The sequence below is a fragment of the Pipistrellus kuhlii genome, unplaced genomic scaffold (genome assembly GCF_014108245.1).
Source record: "Pipistrellus kuhlii isolate mPipKuh1 unplaced genomic scaffold, mPipKuh1.p scaffold_m20_p_4, whole genome shotgun sequence".
Lineage (NCBI taxonomy): Eukaryota > Metazoa > Chordata > Mammalia > Chiroptera > Vespertilionidae > Pipistrellus > Pipistrellus kuhlii.
Genome location: NW_023425540.1, coordinates 25,397,111 through 25,413,448, shown reverse-complemented (window position 1 = coordinate 25,413,448; position 16,338 = coordinate 25,397,111). Strand labels below are relative to the sequence as shown.

Below are 16,338 nucleotides of genomic sequence, written 5' to 3'. Positions count from 1 at the left end.
GTCGACAGTGATGAGAGACCCAGGAGTGAGGGCTAAGCCTCACCTAGGGCACTAATGTCATTGATGGGTTACAGGGCCCATGTTCAGTGCTGTCCTAAAAGACCAAAATGCCCAGGTGAGATGCCCTGATCTCCCTCTTCTTTGCTGTGCCAGGGGTCCCACTGGACTAGACACATGGGTAAGGGGCTCTGAGTTAAGACTTGGTGTGTATGCAATACGCAAGTTGCCTGGTTTGATGGCAGAAGGCATTGCATGCATTGCTCTATTCCAGTGTTTCCCAACCTTCTCTCATGATGAGAATCACCTGGTGGAGTTGTTAAAACACAGATTCCTGAATCCCGACTAAGAAGTGCTAAACTAGAATTTTTGAGAACATATAGGTAAAATTGCATACCTAACTTAGTGCTCTGTATATAAACTAGTTAAGTATACAATTTTACCTATATGTTCTCAAAAATTCTAGTTTAGCACTTCTTAGTCGGGATTCAGGAATCTGTGTTTTAACAACTCCACCAGGTGATTCTCATCATGAGAGAAGGTTGGGAAACACTGCTATTTCTTAGAGGTCGGTGATTTACAGCAGCTGTTTCCTGGGGCTGCCCTAAACAACCCTCACATGCCAGGTGCTTCACATGCAGAAATTGCTCTCATAGAGGCCAGAGCGCAGAAGGTGTCCCTACTGCCTCATGGCCTCGCTTCCTCTGAAGGCACTAAGGAAGGATCTTGCAGGCCTCTCCAGCTCCTGGTGGCCGCTGTCTCCCCTGTAGACACATCTCTCCATCTTCACATGGCCTCTCCATGTGTCTGCCTTCATGTGGCCTTTTTATAAGGACACTAGTCCTTGGATTTGGAGCCCACCCTAACCCAGTATGACCTTATTACACCTGCAAAGACCTGATTTTCAAGTAAGGTATTCTGTGGTTCTGTGTGGACATGAGTTTGGGGGATACTCCCCTAGAAGGGGACAGGATGCATTCACCTCTCTGATTCATTCACACACTCACTACTCCCCCTTCACATTCCAAAGTAGGTGGAACAAAGGCCTGGATCCAGTGGCTCCTGCCCACAAGGGTGGGGAAAGCTTGTTTGGGTGCTCAACCAAGCAGCTGTGAGGACCTGGGCCAGCAACCTTTTTAGGTAGGTGATGTGGCCGGGTCTGGCACTAAGATGGGGCGTCACTGCCCACCACTTCTAGGACTCAGTAGAATGTGCACAGTGGGGCAGCTTCCCTAGGTGAGGGAAAGATAATTAGGGATTCCCCCTCCCTCTTTATGAATCCTACACCCCCCTGAATAAACACAAAAACTCGAGTAATTTGAACAAGAAAGTGAAACAGTTACACCAACCCATTAATATTGAGACAAAAATGGAAGTAATTACTTCTGAAGCCAAATAGGAGCAAATGGAAAACTGTTAGAACAGGAGCATTCAAATGCACTGTCTCAGCCAGACCAGACGCAGTTGAGGAGAGATGGAGGCCCCGCAGTGCGAGGCCTGGCTGTGCTCTGAGGCGGCCCCGATCCCAGCTCTAAGAACCATGCACCAATGCTCATGTAATCATGCAGCCATAAGGGACAACTAGTGTCTGAGTCCAGCGAAGGGCCATGACCTCCCGACTGCACAGCAGGCACTTTGTGTCCATCCCATTGTCTGTCTCCTGAGATCCTGCCAGGCCATGTTATTTCCTGGTTTACAGGTGAGCAGACAGATGAGGGTTGGCCAGGTACATCTCTGGGCACAGCCTTGTCCTGGAGGGATTGATAACCACACAGTCCCATGCCCCACCCACCCACCCACCATATGGACTGTTCTCTTGGGCTCACTGAAAACAAAGGTAAGAATTATAACCACTTGACTTTTATGAAGAGGAAATTTATTATTTGCATCAAAATGACCAGTTTTGTACAAGCAAGTTTGTGTGCTGTGCTAACGAGAGATGTCCCAGCTGTGAGATCACACCAGGAAGCCTGCCTGTATTCAGAAGTGGCATCATCAGCAGGCTCCACAGTGGAGGTTGGCCCCTCATTGCCTCCATCCCCTGTGCCTGGTGCCTGTGCCCCCAGCTCCTTCCAGGGAAGAATGCCTTTGCTGGGGCTGGACTTGGGGAAGCCCTGCCTGCCATGAATTCCACCACAGGTCCCAGAGAATCTTGCACAGAGATGTGGCCCTAACTCAAAGGCCTATTTTCCAATCACAGATGTCTGCAAAAGTCAAGTGACACTTGAGATGAAGAGTGACTGCTGGAGGACCAGCTGCTTGTGGGCACAGCCTCATCACTGGGTTTTCAGCAGAAGCAGCAGTGCTGCAGATGTCCAGTGACAACTGTGTTTTAACAAACACACACGGAATGCACTATAATGTTCTTAACCCTATGGATCCTGCCGAAGGATCAGTTTTACAGCCAGTTCTTTTAGCAAAGTGCATCTCTGCCCACCTAATGTTCATTTTATAGTAGGAGAGTGGAGGACGTGATGCCATTCAGGGGTGAACTAACGGGCCATGGAAGTCCAGATGCAGATGTTCTTGGTTTTCAGGTTTGGGGAAGTTAGGGGCCAGCCAAGGAAGGAGCAGTGTGCTTGTGGTCTTTTCCTGAAGCTGGGAAGCTGTCATTAGAGATGGGTGGTGTCTGGGGGAACTTCTGTGGGGAAAACAGAAGTCACAGTTTAGAACAAAAGTTCTGGTCAGGGCATCTGGCCCCTTCTCTGGTATCGCTTGCAGCAGCAGACAGGGAGCAGGGCAGAGCCCTCGGGACCCTGCACACCTCAGCCTGGCTCCCCAGGGCTCCCGGTCTTGAGTGCCTGGACTACAGCTATCACCTTGGAGTCTTCATCAGATCTGCCAGGAAGGCCCACTTCCATCTGGGAATCTATCTGGGGATCATACTGTGTCTCAGGTCTCCTTAGGGCACTGAGTGTGGACATCGATAAGCCCATAAGTGGACAGGGTGCAGAGGCTGCCCTATGAGATGTGAGAGAGGACAGGAGCGAGCTGGTGTGCAGGGGGAAGGCTGTCCTGTGAGGTCACACCTGTCCCTGTCAGGGCCCCTCCACCTGGTGGGGTACAAAGGGCATCGGCACTGGAGCCTCTAGAGTCCAGAGGAAGGACAAAGGCCATCAAAGTTGTTTCAGGGACAGATCAAAGGCATCAGTGAGGGGAGGGAAGGCTCCTTTGAAGAGGATTCTTCGATGTCAGTGAGGTGGTTGGTCACAGGACTGAGAATGACTGAGGGAACTGGATCTGGAGGCCCCTGCTCCATGGCCAACCCTGGAGGGGCAGGCAGTGAGGACATAGGATCTGTAGGCTTGATTCCTATCCCAGACATTTCTCTGCTTGAGGTGGGCATGTGAAACCCCCTCAGAGCACCCTGATGGCATGGCTGGGCCTACCCCTGCATGGCCCCACCCCTCCCATTGCCTCATGGAGTCCCTCCTTCTTCATGTCCATGTTTTAAGATCCAGAAGTTAGGAAGACAGGAAAAAAACATTTCCTTGGACCTTATAGATGGAGAGACCCTAATTCCAGACTTTTACTTGGATCCACGTTGTGCAGCCCTTTGGCTTTTTATCCCAAGAGCCTGTAATACTGGAAAAATTCTGACTTCATTGTAGTAACTTAATAGACATGAAGAACAATTATGGTTTGACACTTACTGTAGAGGATGCAGAGAACCTGGGAGCTGCCAGGGTTCGATCTTCCATAGACAGAGCAGTGATGCATGTATTCACAGCTCTGCACCTGCTCTTATAGCCCAGCCCACCTGGAAGGAAAGGGGACCATGCCTTTCCTGGGCTTCCCCCAGGGCGGAAGTCTCCTTGGTCCTGGGGCTGAAATGATTCTTTGAGGATAGATTAGAGGGAATCTATCACATCAGGTGAGATGCACAAGTAGCTCAGGTGAGGCACCTGGCAGTAGATAGGGCTGCATACCCTGTCTCAGGCCCCAGATGTGCCCTGTCCCACCACCAGCCAGAGACGGTCTGTATAACAGGAAGTGCCATGCAAACTGATCCTTTTCTGAAAGGCAAGTGGACACCGGCTCTGTGTCCCAGGCCTATGGGTCAGCATGTGCTTCCTGGGCTAGGGTCCCAGTGTGGGCACTATCAGCCCCTCCCCGATGTCGTGGGCCCTGACCTGTCCACCAGAGGGCAGTGGTGCATAACTGTGTCCATCCACTGGGTCCCCAAGAGTTGTCCGAGGGCGGTGGCCGTCCTTTGAGTGGCTGACATTCTGATGCATTTATGGCAGGGAGGCCTCAACCATGTGAAAATGGTGCTGCCTCTCAAACCTGCCCCAGGAAAGGGAGAGTTGCTTGGGAGCCTGGAATCATAGCTCCATTGCATGAAGAGGACAAGGGGGCCACTGTGGGAGGCTGGTCCAGGTCTGGAGCCCCTAGAGCCCCATTCTCCAAGTGTCCTCTCAAACACCCCCCCAGGCGCTGTCAGGAAGGACTTGCTGACCCCCTCACTCCCAAGGGTTACCTCTGGGCAGGCTGGTCCTGTCACGCAGCGGACCTGGTCATGGGCAGGGAGGTCTCTGTGGAGGTGGGGACTATAGAGTGACCCCTGCTACTCCCTGTGAGGCTTGTGGGGCCCTGCGAGCCCAGGGTGCTGGGTTCCGCATGAACGCAGCCTCTGGCAGACTCTCAGGAAGCACCTCCTTAATTGGGAGAAGACTGACCTGTCCTAGAAACAACCTTGTCAGGCCAGGATTCCCCAAAACGAGGGGAACCTCTTCCTAGAGGAGTGAGGAGGCAGCAGGCTTGCCTATGGCTGACTTTCATGGCTATTAAGCATTTCTCATAAAATGAAGCCACTGACGCTCTGAATCATCGGGTGTCTGACTGAATGGGAGGCTGATGTTCAATGGAAGTCCTCACAGCCCTTGGCGCCCCTGCAGGGCACATGGGCAGCCCCCCTCTACTCATGCCCACCTGTGCTCAGTCAGTCAGAGGCTACTATCAGTATTACAGCACTAATTTGTTAGGCATTGGGGGATTTTAAATTTCATTTTTGTGCAGTTATTTAAAATGTTAAATGATAACATCGCACCCAATTAAATTTCAGTTGATCACTCTCCAAATGCACAAAGGCTTATAAAATATGAATTAAGAGTCGTAAGAACTCTTCTAACAACTTAATCTTCGTGAAGATGATCTGCTTTCGGGGCTGTCATGTCACAGCACAGACCTTAGGAAATAAAGACGGAAAGACAGAGACCAGGCAGATCCAATATTAAATTATCTCAAGGGTCCACCTTCTAGTTCTGAGCCTATTTCATGTGCATTAAATTCCTTCTGTTTTGTAATAATTATGCTTTTCTTATTTGACTTCTGTCTTTGGGGATTTCATGCATTTTCATAACTTAGTGATTCCAGCGGCAGAGAACCTGTTTCAACCTTGAAAGGGAGGACATGTAATGGGGAGGGCTTTGGGGGTGGGATGTAGCTCATCCTGGCATCTCCTTCCTTCACTGTCGTCACACTGAGTCAGAGTGCTCACTGACAGCTGGCCAGCGGGTACCAGTGTGCTTCCTTTTCCAGGAACACTCATAGCACACGTGGTTCCTGGTCAGACCATCTAATCAGGCAGGGAGGTCAGCCCAGGAGCACACCCCCAACTCCTGATAGGGCCCCTCAACCAGACACAACAACACGGCAGAGCTTGGCTCTTGCTGTTGGTTCAAGCTCTTGCTGTTGGTTCAAGCTTGCTGGTGATCAATGTGAGAGTTGCTATCTCTAGGAGTTTTGTTTCCTTGTCTGTAACAGGGATCATAAACACCTCCTCTGAAGCTGGCTGTGGGCATGACATTGTCTGAAAGCTCAGAGCCCAGTGCCAGTCAGTGTGAGCAAGGGGACCCCAGCCTTGCTGTCAGAGGGGCAGGACCTTGGTACCTTCGTTCATCACATCTGCAGCAGGAGATGGGGAAGGGCAATGAGTTTAGGTTACCTGATGGGCAACAGGAATGATCTCAACTATAAAGTCAGAAAGATCAGAGTTAGAAGTAGTTGGCCCTCTCTGGCTGGTGATTTGTTCAAGAAATTTTTGCAGTCAGGAAAGGTTGGGAAGTGAGTCAAATGTCAGGAGAAAGCCATAACGGCTCTGAACACAGCACTCCGCCTGAGTTCTAGGACCTTGCCAACTTCTGCTGTTTCTGGTCTTGTACTTTGAGGCTCGTTTGGAGAATCAGATCGTGGTATAGCCAACATTTAATTGCCAATTTGGTTAACTGTGACATTCCTGCATTCCTCTGATTTTATAGGTAGGTCACGGGAGGCAGTGGTCAGGGTTTGGCTGTAGCGAAGCTGCCAGCTACAGAGGGCAGAGTCCAGACTGGAGTGCTGGGAGCTCATTTGTTACAACTGTGCTTTTGAACATGTCATTAGCTCAAGGTCACCTTCTGGGTATGGCAGTTATTTCCATGGGGAAGTGTAGCTGCCCATCTGACTCTGAGGCCCTGAGCTGACTCCTCTACCAGCCCAGCAGTGTGTGGCAGCCCTGGACATGCTTATCTTCATTCTGGTGTCCAGGCATCTTGTGGTCCCCCACCCTGGGCAGCACCAGACCCCACTGGGCCAGAGCCCTTGCTTGTCTTCTCATGCACACCAAATCTTTGGCAAGAACCAGTTTGATGAAACAATTCTCTGCTAGAAGGTAGTTGGAAATCTGTATTATACAGTTCAGCCTGCTCACCAGCAGTCTGGGCTGGCTGTTGATCAGCCCCACCTCTCTGATCAGGCCCAGAGAGAGGCCTGGAGATGCTGACTGGCATAGAAACTGACCAATCAGAATCAAATCTGGGTGAACTGCGAGGAGCTAATGGCTGCCTAGGAGGTGGAGCTTCTGACACTGACTGGCATAGAAACTGACCAATTAGAACCTAATTTGGGTGAATTGTGAAGGCAGAACCTAGCAGGGGTCTTCAAACTACGGCCCGAGGGCCACATACGGCCTGCAGAGGAGTCTGATCCGGCCCGCCAGGTTTTTTGGGCAGTGAGCGCAGCCGAGGTGTTACAGTAGGAATTAGTAGTTCATATAGTCCGGCCCTCCAGCTCTCTGAGGGACTGTGATCTGGCCCCCACTTTAAAAAGTTTGAGGACCCCTGAAAGGCGTGGGCTAAGGAGGGGTTTTAAGGGCAACAGCTGTTTTGTGTAAGGTGTAAGAAAGCAGTTCAGTTTTTTAATGACTGGTTTGGCAGTATAGTGCATATGGCTGGCTATCAGTCCAGATATAGGGATTATGAATTTTTGTCTGCCAAGAGCATCTCCTCCTGCTGAAAAAGCCATCCCCCACCCCGTTTAAACAATCCTATCCTATATAATCTCTCTATATTAATAAAAGGCAATATGCTAATTAGACTGGGTCAACTGGCCATCTTCCAGACATCCGACTTCCTTCTGGACAAAGCCATGGTGGTGGGGGTCGAGGCAGAGGCAGTTAGAGGTGAGATCAGGCCGGTAGGGGAGGGCAGTTAGAGGCAATCAGGCAGTCAGAGGGGTTAGGGGCAATCAGGGCAGCAGGCAGAGGCAGTTAGGGGCAAGCAGGCAGAGGCAGTTAGGGGCAATCAGTAGGACATCCCCCAAGGGGTCCCCGATTGGAGAGGGTTTGGCTGGGCTGAGGGATCACGCCCCCTGCTCCCCTCCCCCCCATGCATGAATTTTGTGCACTGGGCCACTAGTTTGGCTCAGTGGATAGAGCATCACCCTGCGGATTGAAGGGTCCCAGGTTCGATTCCAGTCAAGGGCATGTATGTTGGTTGTGGGCACATCCCTGGTAGCAGGTGTGCAAGAGGCAGCTGATTGATGAATCTCTTTCATTGATGTTTCTAACTCTCTCTTCCTCTCTGTAAAAAAATCAATAAAATATATTTTAAAAAAATAAAAGAGTAATTAGACCGGACATCCTTTCTGATGAAGCCAGGGAGGAGGAAAGCCAGCTCAGGTGCCTGTGAGTGGCAGAGGGAAGCAGGTGACAGCAGGAAAGAAGGCCTACTCTTGCACAAATTTTTATGCATTGGGCCTCTAGTCTAAGGTAACTGTGCCACCTGGCACCTGAATTTGGGGTGACATGTTTTGAGTTAAATGGAGAAGCAAGACAAGGAGGAGGGGCATGTTCACCAGCCTGTGCCTTCTGGGAGAACCCGGGAGGAGGAATGACCCAGGGGGGGGAGTGAAGGAATATTATTTCTTCCTCACCACCCTCCAGTAAGAAAGCACGGGCCAGGGTGTCCAGGGAAGCCCCACCCGGTTGGGTGCAGGATGGGGGAGGGGCCGGGATCTGAGGGCAGTGAGGACCAGTGAGGACAGCCCTCATCAGTGAGTGGGGATCCGCTCCTGGGCTTTATATAAAGGGCATCTGATTGGATACAGCTGCTGCTCCATCCCAGGATCTGGGCTGGGCTAGGGTGGGAAGGGCTGAGGGGCCCAGGCCAGCAGGTGGGCACTTCTGTCCCCTACCCCTGCCCATGCTGGTGGCATTCACAGTACAGTCCCATCTCTCCAAGTGCAGTCACTCTGATGCTTTCCCCTCCTGAGACCCCTCTTAAGGCCCGAGTTCAGAGAGCTGACCGCAGCACTGGTGAGCCAGGCAGAGCGAAGGCAGGAGCAGGAACTGGATGAAAGCATGTGGGCCATATCTCTGCAGCCCCTCCTGTTCAGGACTCTCAGCTCCCAGGATGCCCATCCTCCTCCCTTCCAGGTGGCAACTCACAGTGTCAATCTCAAGAGTCACCTGCTCGCTCCTCTTCTCACTTCTTTTGTCCACTTTGGAAAAGGTAACTTTCCAACAGTCACTGTGTGAACACAGCACTCCTATCTTCCCAGGAGGTTCTTCATTTCAGGGTGCATGGCAAGCTGTGGGCCTGGGCACTGTGTTTCCATCATTCCCCCCTTACCCCCCCACCCCCCAGCCGACTGTGGGAGGCCTGGTCCGCGGCTCGGGTGCTTATGCTCCTTTAACTTAGTTGTAAACTGTGGATGGGCCGCTCTCCTTCGTGTGCCCTCCGCGCCTTCCATGTGAGTTATGATGGCTTGTTAATGAATGGAGCATGTTTTGCAGTTGGAATGGCCATCATGTATGGGATGATTCTCAAACTTTGTCTGCCAAGTCAGCAGTACCTCCCGAGTGTCCTCTGCCAGGAGACAATGCCACTGAGGTGGGAGCCCTGGAAGTTCAGGGATCCCGCAGGAAACTTCTATTGAACATACTCCCAGGTACAGCTGGAAATTCTGGAAATGCATCCCTCCCTAAGGTTGCCAGTGTCATGGGCCTCAAGGCTCCCTCGGGAGGATGAAGAGCTCTGGTAGGGGTGCGAGGCAAGCAAGGCGTGGGCTGGGGGTACTCGGTAGGCCAGCTGGCCAGCTACACTAAAATGCAGAGAGAAGCGTGTGGTTCGGGAAAGAGCTGCAGGGAGACCCTCTCCAGGACACCCTCATGCTTCTTTCTCCCTGCTGTCCCATCCACCCCTCTGTCCCAGAGCTCCTGAGATCTGTCTGTATCGTCCTTTGCCTCCCATCCCAGGAAGCCCTGGGCCTGCAGCATGGTTCAGTGGTCTCCTGTCAGGACACTCCCAGGGTGCCTGGCCTCAGGCCTCAGACTTCCTTAGGAAACAGCCTGGGAGCTAAGTAGAGGCTACCTACCCCCCCCCCCCCCCCCCCACACACACACACACATCCCAACACACACACAAATGGCCTTGGCATATCCTTTCCTAAGAGACATGTGTCCCTGAGCATGAGTTTGTCGTTCATGCTCTGGTTGGGCCCTCAGCTCCTGTCCCCGCAGGTCTGGTGCCCAGCCCCGCACTTACTCTGACTGCACTGACTGGGGACTGACCACACAGAGGTCAGGTTCTCTGGTCACTGACAGCCCCCTCTCTCTATCCCAGCACTTGGGGCTTCCTGGCTTTCCCAGCTGCCAGAGTCGCTTCCTCCTAATGGCCCACGTCTCCATCAGGGAGGGTTAGGGATCAGCTGGCTGGCTGGTGTCCCCACCCTTTGTCCTATAGCTACTTAAGGTGTCCCATGACATCCTCAGATGGCTGAGCAGAAAATGGGAGCCATGCTGTCTGGGACCCAGGCCATGACCTGGGGCCAGGGGTCACAGGCGACTCCAGAGGCAAGGTCTGCGGCTGCTGGGGCTCCATGTGTTGTCACCTCCCCAGGTCAAAGGGAAAGGCCAGGGCTGCCAGGACTGCAGCTGGCGGTGAGCACTCCTTGGGCTTGGAGCCCTGCCCCAACTCTTGCAGGCCCTTCCCCATCCTTGCTAGTCTGGCTAGCCCTGCCCTGGGCCAGGTGGCAGTGGAGTGAAATCCCAGGCTTCCATCTCCAGTATTCTCCCTGAGGAGCTAACCCCAACCCAGGGTGCCCCTGAGCTGTGCCCTGCTGACTTCCCCAAACCAGCCCCTTTCTTACTACTCTCCTCTTCCCCCTCCCTCCTTCCTATATATATTAGTACTTAATAGCAAGAGGTGGTGGGAGCTGCTAGGATAGCCCATGAACCCAGGAGCAGGTACCAAGGAGCCTTAGCATGTGGAGGAAATGGATCTAGGCTGGAAGGGGACACACAGCTGTGTCCTGTTGTGGGATTCTTCATTCCTCAGGACTGGCTTGACCCCATGACACTCCCCTGTGCTCAGCACTGAGTTGTGAGCTCTCAGGCTGCCGTCACCCAGATGCCCTCCCACCGGGCTCCATTTCTCCTCCTTCCATCTCCCACAGCTCCTGCCCCAGTCCTAGCCATATCTTTACAGCAGTCACCATGGCCCTCACACCACATGCAGCACACGGCCCTGCTTTCCTCAGGGCAGATGGCAGGCGATTTCCCTCCACCCACACCCTGGATGTGCAGGTCTGTCATTGAAGGGCTGCATGGCCCCGGGTTCCTCTCATTACGGCGCCAGGTCCCAGACACTTACTTGTCCTGCAGCCATCAGAGGGAATTAAAATGAACAGCCGCCCTGACGTGGGGAGCCGGCCCGAGACGCCCATGGTTACCCACTCACAGCAGGAAACTTGCAATCAAATTCTAACAAAAGGTCACATTTGCAATAAGTAAAAAGGAAATGTAGGTAATTGGTTCTGGAGCCCGTTAATACCTCTGCAGCCCTGAGAGGCAATCTGATGGACTTGAAACCTTTTTGTTCAGGTAATTAAAAATGAGATTACATTATATCATTAAAAATGAGGGCACATGAGCTGTTTTCTTAGCTTCTATAATGTTATCAAAAGAGGAAAGTAAAGCCATGCACTTGGGTTTGGGAGTAACTGTAAGGCAACCAGACTCACAGGGCCCCACACCCTCCTGGCTGGGAAGAGGCAGCTCAGTGGGTCGGGGGACACCACCAGGTCCAGCTAGTGGGAGTTAGACTCGCTGTGGAGCCTGGGTGGGGAGCGAGGGGGGGGGAATTGGCAGATGGGACTGTATATATCTCATGAGCTACTTCTGATCTAACATGAGAGATTATTTGCAAACCTGATGACAAGGAAAAGGGAAGGGAAATAGGCAGCCCACCTCCTTCAGCTTCATCTGTCCTTCCCCAGCGGAAGTGACCCCGGGACGAGACTGCACAGCAGCAATGTTCGTGGCCGTTTCTATGAGGGGACTGCATGGCTGTGTCCACAGGCCTTACACAGATGCTGCTGCACGTTCTCCAGTGTCACCACAGTCACCCCCCATGCGTCGTGGAGTCTCATCGTTTATATAAACCAAGGTGAAATGCCACATCTAGAAAAATACAGACATTCATGTGAGTCACCTTTATGTGTGTACTTTTTTTTCATTTTTTCAATCCCAACCACAAAATGTTTACAGGCACTTTTTTCAAACCCCAGTGTGGCTGCTTTGTGGAGGATGGCAGGAAGGAGGTCAGTTGTGTGTGAGGTGGTGTGTAGAGTTTAGCTTTGCTTTAGGGTTCCCAAACCTGCCAAGAAATGTCCCGGTGCTGGCTGGCTACCATGTGGGAGTCATGGGCACTGGCGATGCTTCGTGGCCCCTAAGTGCCCTGATGGCCGCAGTCCCACTAAGATTCAGTCCCTTGAGTCTTAGTCACATGAGGTCCTGCCTGCGTCCGAAAGGCCAGGAGTCATGAGTGTCCCATGTAAACTACTCTCATGAAGGATCAGGAGCTACGAACTCAACCACCGTCTTCATACGAGATAGGCTTTCTTCCTTTTTTTGTTTGAAAGAAGAAAAATCATGACATATCAGGTCTTTATCTTTTATGGCACATTTTCTTGGTAAAGATATTCTTCATGAGACTCATTTTGAAAATAGGTGAGTTAGTTTTCACCTGAGTTTTAGGATTGAAAAATAGAAATATTGGAGTAGATTTGGTTTTATCTTTAACAAAAATACTTATCTACTAAATCCCAATTTTCTATAAATAGAATGATACATCAGAGAAGTTGTGGTTATTTCCCTATATATTTCTCTTCATAATTTGAATTTCCAGCATTCTACCTCATTTTTAATTGAAAAAAAAAGAAACACTCTATTTAAAGTTTTGTCTTTTTATTTATAAATTGCTTTCTTAACTAGTGGATAGTATTAGCTGCCAAACTTGAAGAAGATGGCAAATTTTGCGGTCATTTTTGTGAATAAAAATCCCACACAAGTGAATCACAATTTCTCAGTTATTCCTATTGCCCTAGAGCAGTGTTTCCCAAACTTTTGACATATGTGTACCCCTTCTATAATTTTCGTAATGCTGAGTACCCCTCGTACTCATGAGAACATAGAATTAGGCGCAGCTAAGCATGGTGCAGTACACATCCCCACCAAACTCCGGTGCAACGCGTACTCCCACCAAACTCTTCCCGTACCTCTGGGGGTACATGTACCACACTTTGGGAAACACTGCGGCCTAGAGTATGTTATTGGTTCCATTGAACCTTGGACTTTGCAATAATAATGCTGATTTGCTGAAGTTTCTGGCTATCAAAACTCCATCCCAGCCAACCTTGGTGACCACCCCTCCCTAGCCTGGCCACCCATCATGCACGAGGATCAAACACCACTGATACTCCATTAGCTTGAAGGAAAACCAAATAAGTAGAGTATAGAATCTAAAATTAATCCACTTTCCTTAAGCATATTATATTGATCATGTCAAAATAGGAAATAGTCTGTATTAATAAGACTCAGAATCAAGATAACTTGCTGCTTATAAGAATATAATATCCAGTAGTTAATCACCATCATACAACCTTACCCTGGCATGGCACTGCATAGTCTCCAGGAGATTATGGATTCTGCTAAGCCCATGGTCGGCAAACTGTGGCTCAAGAGCCACATGCGGCTCTTTGGCCCCTTGAGTGTGGCTCTTCCACAAAATACCATGGCTTGGGCGAGTCTATTTTGAAGAAGTGGCGTTAGAAGAAGTTTAAGTTTAAAAAATTTGGCTCTCAAAAGAAATTGTGGTCATTGTACTGTTGTTATTTGGCTCTGTTGAGTTTGCCGACTATTGTGCTAAACCAACCACTCACGTCTAGGCAAGTTTCCCTGTTACATGGGTATAGAGTTTCTATATTAGGTCTACTGTTGTCACTCATTAGATCTAAAGAAAATCCATATCTTTTTAATATTGGAAAGATTATTTTTATTTTACTGTGAATCAAAAAGCCTATTAAAATCAGCTCTCATGGCCGAAACTGGTTTGGCCCAGTGGATAGAGCATTGCCTGCAGACTGAAAGGTCCTGGGTTCGATTCCGGTCAAGGGCATGTATATTGGTTGCGGGCACATCCCCAGTAGGGGGTGTACAAGAGGCAGCTGATCGATGTTTCTCTCTCATTGATGTTTCTGACTCTCTATCCCTCTCTCCTCCTCTCTGTAAAAAAATCAATAAAAATATATTTAAAAAAAATCAGCTCTCATGTTTTGTGTCCTTGTTATTTTTTACCAGGGAGACTTTGAGCACAAGCAGTGTGGGAACACAGTGCTTCTCCATGCGGACTCAGGACTCAACCTAAAACAACCAGTACAAGCACTCGGCGAAATGAGGAGGCCCTGGGATAGGCCTGGCAGTGCCCTGGTCCCAGAGGAGCTCTTCTCACAGGGAAAGTGGTCAAATCCAGCTTCAAGTTTTTGAAGCCAAATTCATCTGAATGTAAACCAGCTTGGTTTGGAGTCTCCCCTTAGGAGCCTGGGGTAGTAGCTCCATCCTGAAGGTGGCTTTCTCAAAGAAACCGTTGGATTTTCCTCTCCACGTGGGACTTCCTCTCGATTCATAAGAAGTAATTTGGACAGTGACCTAAATAATTTCTGAGATAAAGAAGGCATGATGGAATCACCGTGGTAACTGCAGCTTGGCTCACAGAGGCATCGATCTCACATTTGACACTTGCGTTGACTTTTAGGAAGGATGGCACAGCAGTCCTACCTGTGCCACTGGCAGTGATGACAAACCATTTTTGATGGGTGATTTATTTTTCATGGCAATGGTGTTCTCTAGTGTCTGATTAGAGGAGCAGCTCAGTCTTCCTATTTTCAAGTGGAATGGATTTTTGAGGAAGATTTCAGCTCACCTGGGGGTTTGGATCAGAAAAATTCTGTGGCTTATAAAGTCATTTGTTCTTTTGCTGTGATTGTATTCACAGCAGAAGGGTGAGCGAAAGGTCAGCAATAACTCTGCTGTTGCATTTTAGCTAGAAAAAAATGTAATATTGATCCATAAGAAAATGGAGAAGCTCAAGTGTGAGGCCTTACTTGATCTTCTGCGACCTTTCCCCCACCATGTTGATTTTACACTTAAATGTTATGTCTCCTGTTCAAAAGGTTTGTCCTGTTTAGTCTCCTATTTAATTAGTACATCGTCGTCTTCACTCTCCCTAATGTGGCAACAAGATGTCTCTTGGTTCCTTGTTGGACCATCGTCCTTGCTTTTTATTTGCCCCTGTAACTGGCTTATACAGAATCCCACCAACGGCACCTGACATCTCTGTCTTCTTGCAGATCATTGGAATAAATAGCAATTTAAGACTAGAAAGCCCTGTGCAGTGAGGGCCCATGGAGAGGCTGGCCATGTGCGCTGGGGACACAAGTCTCATGGAAGAGCCCAAGTCACCTCCTCTGTAGGGCAATGAGGTGGAAACAACTCCTTGATCGGAAGTCGGAATGCAGGGCTGGCCCTGCAAAGACACAGATCCAATGCCAGCCCTGCTGCAGGGGGGTCGGACACTCCCTGAGGGATTCGCAGAACATAGTCCAAAACCCTCCAGAGCAGGGGTCCTCAAACTTTTTAAAGTGGGGGCCAGATCACGGTCCCTCAGAGAGCTGGAGGGCCGGACTATATGAACTACTAATTCCTACTGTAACACCTCGGCTGCGCTCACTGACCAAAAAACCTGGCGGGCCGGATCAGACTCCTCTGCGGGCCGCATGTGGCCCGCGGGCCATAGTTTGAAGACGCCTGCCCCAGAGGGTCCCCAGAGTCTGGCCCCCATCACACAGCAGCTTCAGATTATGTTCCTGCTGAAGCCTGAGGATGACCTACTCCAGTGTCAGGTGGTGACCTGCACTCATCCTTGCTGAGGCCTGGGAAGGGGCAGGAGCTGTGCCACGGTGGGGTTTGAGAGGAGGGTCTGACACTGAAGGTGGGCAGAGCTCCAGGTGTCAGGGATTTAGGCAAGCTGGTTGGGCTCCCAAAATTCACGTCCATGTATAGCCTGTGAATGTGACTTTACTTGGAAATAGAGGTGTGTGTGTGTGTGTGTGTGTGTGTGTGTGTGTGTGTGTGTGTGTGTTTAAAATATATTCTTACTGGTTTCAGAGAGGAAAGGAGAGGGGAGAGAAAATAGAATCATCTATGATGAGAGATAATTATCGATCGGCTGCCTCCTGCATGCCCCCTACTGGGGACTAGGCAAGCAACCCTGGCATGTGTCCTTGACTGGAATCGAACCCAGAACTCTCCAGTGTGCAGGCTGATGCTCTATCCACTGAGCCAAACCAGTGAGGGCTAGAAATGTAGTTTTTGCAGACGTGATCAAGTTGGGGTGAGGCCTTGTGGATTAGGGTGGGCGCTAAAGCCAGTGTGACTGCTGTGCTTATAGAGGGAAACAGGGAAGCAGAGAGACAGGGAGAAGCTACGTGGACTCAGAGGCAGAGATTGGAGTGAGGTGGCCACAAGCAAGAATCACAGGGAACACGGGGAGCCACCTGCCTCCTGGAGAGGCCTGGGTGAGGTCCTCCCTGAGAGCTTCCCCAAGGAACCAACCCTGCTGGCACCTTGATCTTGGACTTCGGCCCCCAGTACTGTGAGACATGGGGTCAGTGGGTACAGAGGACCAGGAACACTGGCCTGCGGCTGCTGGCACCCTGACTCCTGTGCGGGCCCTCCTCTAC

The 16,338-nt window shown here is 50.5% G+C and overlaps 1 long non-coding RNA gene across 2 annotated transcripts; it reads left to right on the top strand.

The window, feature by feature from the left end:
- The first annotated feature begins 584 nt into the window (after positions 1-584).
- LOC118703223 lies at positions 585-14,976 on the top strand. 2 transcript variants are annotated; one of them, XR_004982961.2, is made up of 2 exons: positions 585-1,137; positions 13,898-14,976. It is a non-coding gene; the product is annotated as an uncharacterized LOC118703223 (long non-coding RNA). The 2 variants fall into 2 exon arrangements; XR_004982960.2 differs by lacking the exon at positions 585-1,137 and adding an exon at positions 9,696-11,140.
- Positions 14,977-16,338: the final 1,362 nt, after the last annotated feature.